Genomic DNA, 9153 nt, shown 5'->3' with positions numbered 1-9153 from the left:
GGTATATGAGGCTGGCGCCTTACTCACTGAGCCACAGGCGCCTCCCTGTCACAATGCACTTCTTACCACCTCCAGTACTACCTCAGTAGTCCACGAATTCATGTATAATTGTATTAGACTCCTACTATTTATATCCCTACCCCATCCCTCAGCAGTAGTGTCTAGAGCCGGCAGATCAGCAGATTGACCTTATTATAATATAAATCAGATCATGTTACTTCCATTCTCAAAACCCTCTAATCTAGACATTTGAAATTAAGTGTAAAACACTGCAATAGTCAAATGACCTCAAATAATCTCATCCAGGGCTACATCTTTAATCTTATTTTCAATGTCTTTGCCCTATTCTAGAAACACTCAGTTTTCTTTTCGGTCCTTTGCCTGTTCTCTTCTCTCCCCAGGTTTTCCTGGGGGTCACATACGCACCTCATCCGTTATCTCTGATCATTTGTCAACTGGTGGAAGTTTTAAAAATATTCATATATCACTTATTCATTCTTATACCTTGATTTAATTAACTAGCTATCTGAAATTTTATCATAAAATCATTTGTTTACTTGTTTGTTGCATGAATCCTCCACAGAATGTAAGCTGCAGTAGGAGCTTATTTATATTTTATCCCCCACAGCTAGAATAGTATCTGGGCCATAGCAAGCACGCCATACATATTAAATATTATTCATGTTCAATATTATTTCATAAATTTGTCTTTCCCTGAAATTCTTCTCAGTACCTTCTTTCCAAAGACTGAGCCCATTATCGTAATATTTGATATGTATAGAGAATCCAGAAATAAATCCACACAGACAGTGAACTTATCTTTGACGAATATGCCAAAAAACATGCATACCACGGAGAAAGGACAGTCTCTTCAATAAATGGTTCTGGGAAAATCTAGTTATATGCAGAAAAAAGAAACTAGACCCTTATCTCTTACCATATACAAAAATCAGATGAAAATGGATTAAAGTCTTAGATCTAAGACCTGAAGCTATGAAACTACTGCAGGAAAATATTGGGGAGACACTTCCGAAATTGCTCTGAGCAAGGACTTCTTGAGTAGTACAAAGCACAGGCAACCAAAGCAAATTGGAGAAATGGGATCACTTCAAGTTAAAAGCTTCTGCATGGGCTGGGCACCTGTAGCTCAGTAGCTAAGGCGCCAGCCATATACACTGGACCTGGCAGGATTGAACCTGGCCTGGGCCTGCCAAACAATGGCAATTACAACAAAAACAAATAGCCAGGCATTGTGAGGAGCACCTGTAGTCCCATCTACTTGGGAGGCTGAGGCAAGAGAATTGCTTAAGCCCAAGCGTTTGAAGTTGCTGTGAGCTGTGATGCCACAGGACTCTACCAAGGGTGACATAGTGAGACTCTGTCTCAGAAAAAAAAAAAAAAAAAAAGCTTCTGCACAGCAAAAGAAATATTCAAAAAAAGGAAGAGAGAATCCTCAGAATGGGAAAAAATATTTACAAACTACCCATCTGACAAATGACTAATAATTAGAATATGTAAGGAGTGGCAAAGACTCAATAGGAAAAACATCAAATAATCCAATTAAGAAATGAGCAGAGGGGGTGGTGCCTCTGGCTCAAAGGAATAGGGCACCAGCCCCATATACTGGAGGTGGTAGGTTCAAACCTGGCCCCAGCCAAAGGGAAAAAAAAAGAGAGAGAGAGAGAGAGAAATGAGCAGAGGATCTGAATAACTTCTCAAAAGAAGACATACAAAAGGCCAACAGGAATATGAAAAAGTCACAAAAGCCACAGGTATATGAATAACACAAAAACCACTTTTACTGCTTGAGATTTTACTGATTGAAGATGTAGAAAATGAAATAAAATACCAGTTTTGCTTGTGCCTTAATGGCCTAAAAAGGGAACAGAACTTCTGGTAATTTTTATTTATTCTCATAAATTGGCATATATACTAAGATAATGTACTGTTGGCTGAGCAGACAAGCCTTTCTTTGAAATCTGCAGAAATTTTATGCTCATTCACTCTCTATTGTATATGGTCTAACACAGCTATGGCCTCTCAGTGAAGGAATGAGTCTTTCACATTGTTGGATTTTCTATATCTCCTTATCATTTTTTAAAGGTAGAAGAACACTTTTCTTAAAGCTTAAAGATTCCTGATTTTAAAAAATATTTTTAAACTTGTAATTTATTACCCTGCCTTCTTAAACTAGGAATACTAGACACACGAAAAAACCCTTCAGGCTCAGCACCTATGGTTCAGTGCCTAAGGCACCAGCCACATACCCCGAAGCTGGCGGATTTAAACCTAATTGGGGCCTGCTAAACAACAATGATGACAACTACAACTAAAAAATAGCCAGACGTCATGGCAGGCACCTGTAGTCCCAGCTACTTGGGAGGCTGAGGCAAGAGAATCGCTTAAGCCCAAGAGTTTGAGGTTGCTGTGAGCTGTGACGCTACAGCACTCTACCCAGGGAGACATAGTGAGACTCTGTCTCAAAACAACAACAACAACAACAAAAAAAAAAAAACCTTTATTTTCTAAGCATTATCATTATTAGCTTAAGTTTTTGAATTAAATTTTAATGTAATGATGTTCTCTGGAGGTATTGGATTCACTGGCATTTTTTCACCAACATTAAATGATTCCAGACTACTGTGCTTTTTTAGTTCCTGCTTCTGTTATATGAAATTTTTGATTAAAAATTAATAGAAATATTTTTGTTCCCAAGTTGAAAAGTACAGAAAGTATAAAAAAGAAATTGTAATCCATACTCACCACCTAAAGCAATGATGATGGTATAATTTCTTACAGTAGCCTCTATATTCACAATTTTAAAGAAGAGCAGGATTATTTTGTTCATATGTAATTTCTAAAGTACCATTTTGGATTGTATTCATAGCTAGATAATATGATTTAAAAATATAATTTTAATGATTTGAAATTATTGTATTTTATAGGTTTGCGATTCCTTGTTTATCATTAGCCTTTAATTGGTAATTAGGCTGATTTTAACTTTTCTTTCTAAACTAATGCTGATAGGGACATTCCTTTGTGAGAACTGAATCATCAGTGAGTAAGCATTTATTTGTGTAAAAATGGAGAGTTAAATGACTGAGTCAAAGGGTATAGCATTTTTAATACTCTCAATAAATATAGCTAAATGTAATTTTTAAATAATGTTCCCATTTATGTTTACAGCAGTATTTAGTAGAATAACAATTTTATAAAATCTTAAAATTATCATTTTAAAATAGTATGTTTGGTCTAATAAGAAAAGTAGGGACTAATTGCACTTTTTGTTTACAACGGAGTCTGAACATTTTTTAAAATGTTCACCAGCCCTTTGTACTATTTTGAGAGTATGAAAATCCCCTCTTCATTATATTGTAATTTTTTTCTATCAGGTTATTTTCTTTTTGGTTTGAAGTAGCTACTTTTATATGTGTGAAGAATAAAAAGTTGTCATAAATACGTTGCATTGTTTTCATTTATAATTTACCTTTTCCATTTTGTCCTTGCATGAATGGGTGAAGGAATCAAGGAGAGAAATAATAAAGTTGCATAATCAAATACAGGGAGTTGATAATGTTGAAATGGATGGAGTCTTGGAAAAATAGCATTATCCTTTCAGTTTTTCATCATTACTTTTTCCTGTTTTTACATACTTGTTCCGTAAATGTCTATTAAGTGTTTGTGCTATGAATGTATTAGTTAGTATTATATTAAAATTCTAAAGTCTAAACAATAGAGGAGAGAAAAGGTGCATTGATATGACATAGTGAGATGTACACCCGAGTCTAGAAGGTGTGGGATGAATCCCTAGCCAGACACTTTAGTCGTAAGACAACTGATTGGACTAGGGGATGTCCCTGAACCACATTCTGATTATAACTACAAATTCTTTTAAGGGACATGAAGTAGATAAACATTCTTCTATTTCGTGCCTCCCACGAACAAATAAGCATACATTTCTAGGGAAAGATGAAAAGCTGAAAGGTGGGGGAGACTATGAGCCATGATAAACTCTGGAGCGGCAGGAATCTGGAAACACAGAAACAGAAGAGCAAGAGGCAGAAATGAGCAACGGCTTCTTTAAAATGCCAAAAACTACAAAAATGACATTTTTAGAAATGTTCAGAACAAGAAGAATGAACCCAGAATAGGCCCACTGCTTGGGGGCATATGACATAATTCTGGAAGGAATAACTAATTCAGGGGATGACAGAGGATTCAAAAAGATCTCAACAGGAAAGAACAAAGAGCCAAAGGTAACAAGATGAAATTAGATAATAATAGATCTACTTGCCCTTAACGTAAAAGAAATGAACTATACAAGTACAAAATTTGGAAAAGAGGAAAGTCCCCAGGGGGAAAAAAATACTGAGGGTTTTTATTGATTGAAAACTCAGTATGAATCGGTGGTTCAGAGCATGGCCAAAAATGACCACAATCACTATAGAGAACATTTACAGAACTGTAGGATACAGAGATAATTATCCTCCACGACTTGGTCCTTTCTAGGACACATTTGTTGTTCCTTTTACAGTTACAAGTATTTTTATTTTAGAGAGATGGATGCCTGTTAAGACTCCCTAGTTTTAATGATCTGGACCATTTCACATAATCTCTGGAAGAGATTTAGAAATTTATCCTATAAATGTTGGACTTAATAGGGGGCATAAACATTTTAAAATATTTTAGTAGCTATCATAATAAAAAAAAAAAGGCTTTCTTGTTCTCTGTTTATCAGAAAATAGAGCAGAGAGCACAGAATAGAATTTATAAGATGGGGTTTAATAGTCAGATTTGTTCAATGCAGTGTACTTCTGGCGACTGGAAGAGTGGAAACAGGCCAGAAACAAAGGAATTAAATACTGTACAGGATGAAATGTAACAAGAGATTTCCCTAGCCCTTTCAACTCTACCATTCTCTGTTCATCTACTCTCCATTTTTGTTAACATAATCTAATTATTTGCTTTCATCAATGTCTTTCTCTTTGCAATAATTATGTAAATTATTGTCGAGTTAATGAACATATAATTAAGTGGTGACTAAATATATTAGCACGTATTGTTAAAGTGATCAATAAATAGCAAGTGGGATAAACACGAACAACTGAAGGTTGGATAAACTCACCAAAGAACACCACAATTAAATTGTAAGAAACCAGTGACAAGGATTACAACGTAAAAATAGCCAAAAGAGAAGGAACCTAGGACCAAAAGTAAGAATTCTAGACCGTTGTATCTAAATTATTCCAGGCCCAAGACAAGTGAAAATGAAAGACAAACAAAAAAATCAATTTAAAAGAACTGAAGAAAAGAAACAGACTCTTTCAGACCAACAAAAACTGAAAAAAATATACTGACATAAAATGTTCACCATAGAAGATGGCAAAAGAAATATATGTATATTCAAGCAGAATTAAAATATATCAGAAGGAAAATTGGATCTACACAAAGGAATGCTGAGGGCCGTAAAGGTACATATGTGTAACTGTAAATAATGTTTTTCTCAGTTACAATCTTTTAAAAGGACAACTGGATGCCAAGCGAGAGAAAAATAATATATTTTGCCATTTATAACATATTTACAACTAACATCTAGGACAGCAATACAAAATGAAAGTATACAGAAAACTATTTTTATATTTTGTAAGTAATTGGAGATTAAATAAATCTAGTCCCACTTTCTTCATGATGCCAGAAGTGCAAGTACCCACACTCTTTATTAAAATTAGAAACAATAAACTCTAGACGATTTGTTTACATGTTTAAAGGCTGCTTGTAATCAGAAAATATTTTGAACGGAAATCGTGCTACATATGTGACATTAAGTACTCTATTTTCTCTGATTATTTTTATAAGCACTGAAGTTACTACTGGATAGAGACTTCTGAGAGATGCATTGTCACTAAAAGTCAAGACAAGGCAGAAGATAAATTCAGACTTTATGATTCTGCCTTTTGTCTGTTAAGTTAAAAAAACTCAAAATGTTGCCTTTTTCTCCCCTTTTAGAAGAACTATTTCATCAGGTCACAGGTAAATCTTTAGGTATGATCTTTTTTAACCATACTGATATAAATATTAAACTATTAGATGGATTTCTAGTATTCAAAGCTTCTAACTGATTGAAATCATTTTGTGGTTTTTCTAATTTTTTTTTTTTTTTTTGTATTACATTGGCTATTCAGTACAGTACCTGGGGTCTCCAAATAAATTTGATTCTTAGTAGCTTAGACGCTTTAAATCAGATTTCAAAATTAATCACTTTAAATTTTTAGCCTCTTTGATAACTAACTCTATATGAATGACTACTCTGATCAGTTTGTCACCTTATCATACTTTATTATATTAAGACAGGAGATATTTGTCTAACAATCCCTGCATTTTCTCATGTCCAGATATTAACCTTTCTATAATCTAATTTGGGTAAATGGGTGCATGAGGACCTCAGAACTCTTGAATACTTTTTGACGGTATTTAGATCTCTAAAGAGAATATGAAGATGTTTGTATTAGTTAAGGAGTGTAATAAGCTCCTCCTGGAAGCTGCCCACACATTCATTTGTACCATGTACGAGCCAGCAGGTGGCAAGCTTGAGTTTTTTGTACATAGGCTCTTGTTGAGATTACAGAAATTGAACAATCTATCAATGGATTTCATGAAGAACTCTTTTGGTGTGCCATGGCATTAAAAAAATTTTTAACCTTCAAATTGTGGACCCAGTGGTGTTAGATAGTAATGTGCTTTATGTAATTTTCTCTTAATTTATGGTTGTATTCTGTAATCCTTTCTCTAACAAATAATTTTGGAGGATAATTATAATAGTAACAATCATAAATAATTTTGCAAGTTTGAACCCATTTTTGTTCTTGATTTCTATGACTATGAGGAAATTTTAGATATATTTTCATTTTTCTTAAATTTCAGATTAATGCAAAGGTAATGCAGTTAGGTTACATTGTTTGTGTTTATTAGGAATGTATACTTGCATTTTGTTTGGGAGGATCTTTATAGCACTTAAAAACCCCGCCCCGGCCAAACCGTAACAAAAAAATAGCCGGGCATTGTGGCGGGCATCTGTAGTCCCAGCTACTCACGAGGCTGAGGCAAGAGAATCATCTAAGCCCAAGAGCTGGAGGTTGCTGTGAGCTGTGACGCTGCTACGGCACTCTACAGAGGGCGATAAAGTGAGACTCTGTCTCCAAAAAAAAAAAGTCATGCAAAATATACCTTGTGCCCCAGTAAAAGTAATGTCAAATTCTTTTGAAAATTTTAATATTAATATTTATATTTTAAAACACAAAACAGTAATTTCTTCTGTGTAAAATGATTGTGTTTTATTTCTAAATATATATCTGTTTTGTTATGCATCATTGGTATTTACTTATCAGTGAAGATGTGTTTAAACTCTCGTATGTACAATTTATTTTTTATTTCAAAATATTAGAGAACAGACATATTTTGTTTACATTGTTTTTTTACAGATTAGTCAAAGTTCTAAGTATGTCCTTCACTCAGATAATGCACTGTGCCCAGTAGATGTGAATTTACCCAGCCCCTCCTCCAGCCTCCCCTCAGTTTGATTTACATTGAGACTTACTGCACTTAAGTGTTGATTGTTTAGTTCCAATTTAATACTTAGTACATGTAATTTTTATCCATTCTTGGCATGTTTCACTTAGACAAATGATTTCCAGTTCCATGCAGGTTGTCACCCCATCAAAAAGTGGGCAAATTACATGAATAGAAACTTTTCTGTGTACAATTTTCAAAAGTTCTGGGTTTTGCACCAATAACTTAGAATAAATGAAGATTGGTTATATTCAGTCACATCATTAGGCATTGGGGATATTAAACTCATTCTAGCCATCACATTTAGAGATGAAAATTCAATGATAATACATGATTTGTTTATTTGTTTGACTCTGTGAAATTCCATCCCTATGTTCTCTATAAAAATTAATCTTCCTTCCTTTAAGTTACCCTCTTTCCTACATTTCTGCTCTACACAATTTATTTTAATAGTTACTACAATTTGTTCTTTTTCTGAAAGGGAAGAATAATTTAAAAGGAAAAAAAAATGTAGTGGCTAAAACAACCAAGGTTTAGGCAGTAAAGATGATTCATTATTTCTGAATATAAATTAGATCATTCTCCAATATTTAAATAAAATAAACTATGCCTCATTAAATCTATAAGCCAATTGAAGAAATCTAGTAACTAGGCTATTTGATGGGACAGATTTCCAAGTGAACCCATTAATTATCATTCAGTAGAAATGTTTAAGTCATTTTCCAAATATCACTGTAACAATGATGACTTAGGACCCGTTAAGGCCTAATGAACTGTAACATCTTCCTCTCTTTTTGTTTTGTTTTTAAAGGAAGAGGGCTGAAATTTTAAAAATTGTAGACTATGACTATGTCAAAGGACATAAAGTATAGTGTAGAATTGAATTTAAACTATGAAACAAACCTCCAATCAAATTTAAGAAAACTGAAACTGGAGCTCAAGCTACGGAACTCCTGTGGTAGGGCGCCCAGCTTTCACGTCCTCATCACTGGGGCTTTAAAAAGGAAGCCTGTAATCACAGAGGCCCCTGCACTGCCCTGACTTGCGTGTGTCTGGGTTCAAGGTGCCCCAGGCTGGTGTTAATGTACCCTAATCTCATCTTCCGTTCTTCTATTTTCCTTCAGTCCATTTCCAACTGGAGAACCTGGCTTTTGAGAAAGATGACCCACCCACCTCCAAAGCCTCTCCTCATCCTCTCACTTCTTACGTCTCCTTGGTAGAATACTTTGAGACTTTTCATAAAGAAACATTAGGGAAATAAAAATGGGGTCTAAACACAGCAATCCGCAGAGATCTAGAGTCTCTCATAAATCAAAGAGGACAGCACAGAACTACCCACGCCAGCCTGGCCTGGCAACGGCCTTGGTAATTCTGATGGCAGAAGACTCTGAAAGCAATTACGCACTGAGCCAGACTTTGTTTTTTTAATTTATACTCGATCCCATGGATAAGCATCTCCTGAATTTGCGTGCTGACACACGATTCCAGGTGAGCTGGGATTAAGTATTCATTCCAGAAGGTTTGGTGAAGCTCCCAGGAAAACGAGGGTCTGCAGGCTGGAGAGGAGCGCCTCAACCGCAGAAGTGG

Source organism: Otolemur garnettii, unplaced genomic scaffold (assembly GCF_000181295.1).
Source record: "Otolemur garnettii isolate 467f Iridium unplaced genomic scaffold, OtoGar3 scaffold00028, whole genome shotgun sequence".
Lineage (NCBI taxonomy): Eukaryota > Metazoa > Chordata > Mammalia > Primates > Galagidae > Otolemur > Otolemur garnettii.
Note: the sequence above shows the minus strand (reverse complement) of the source record.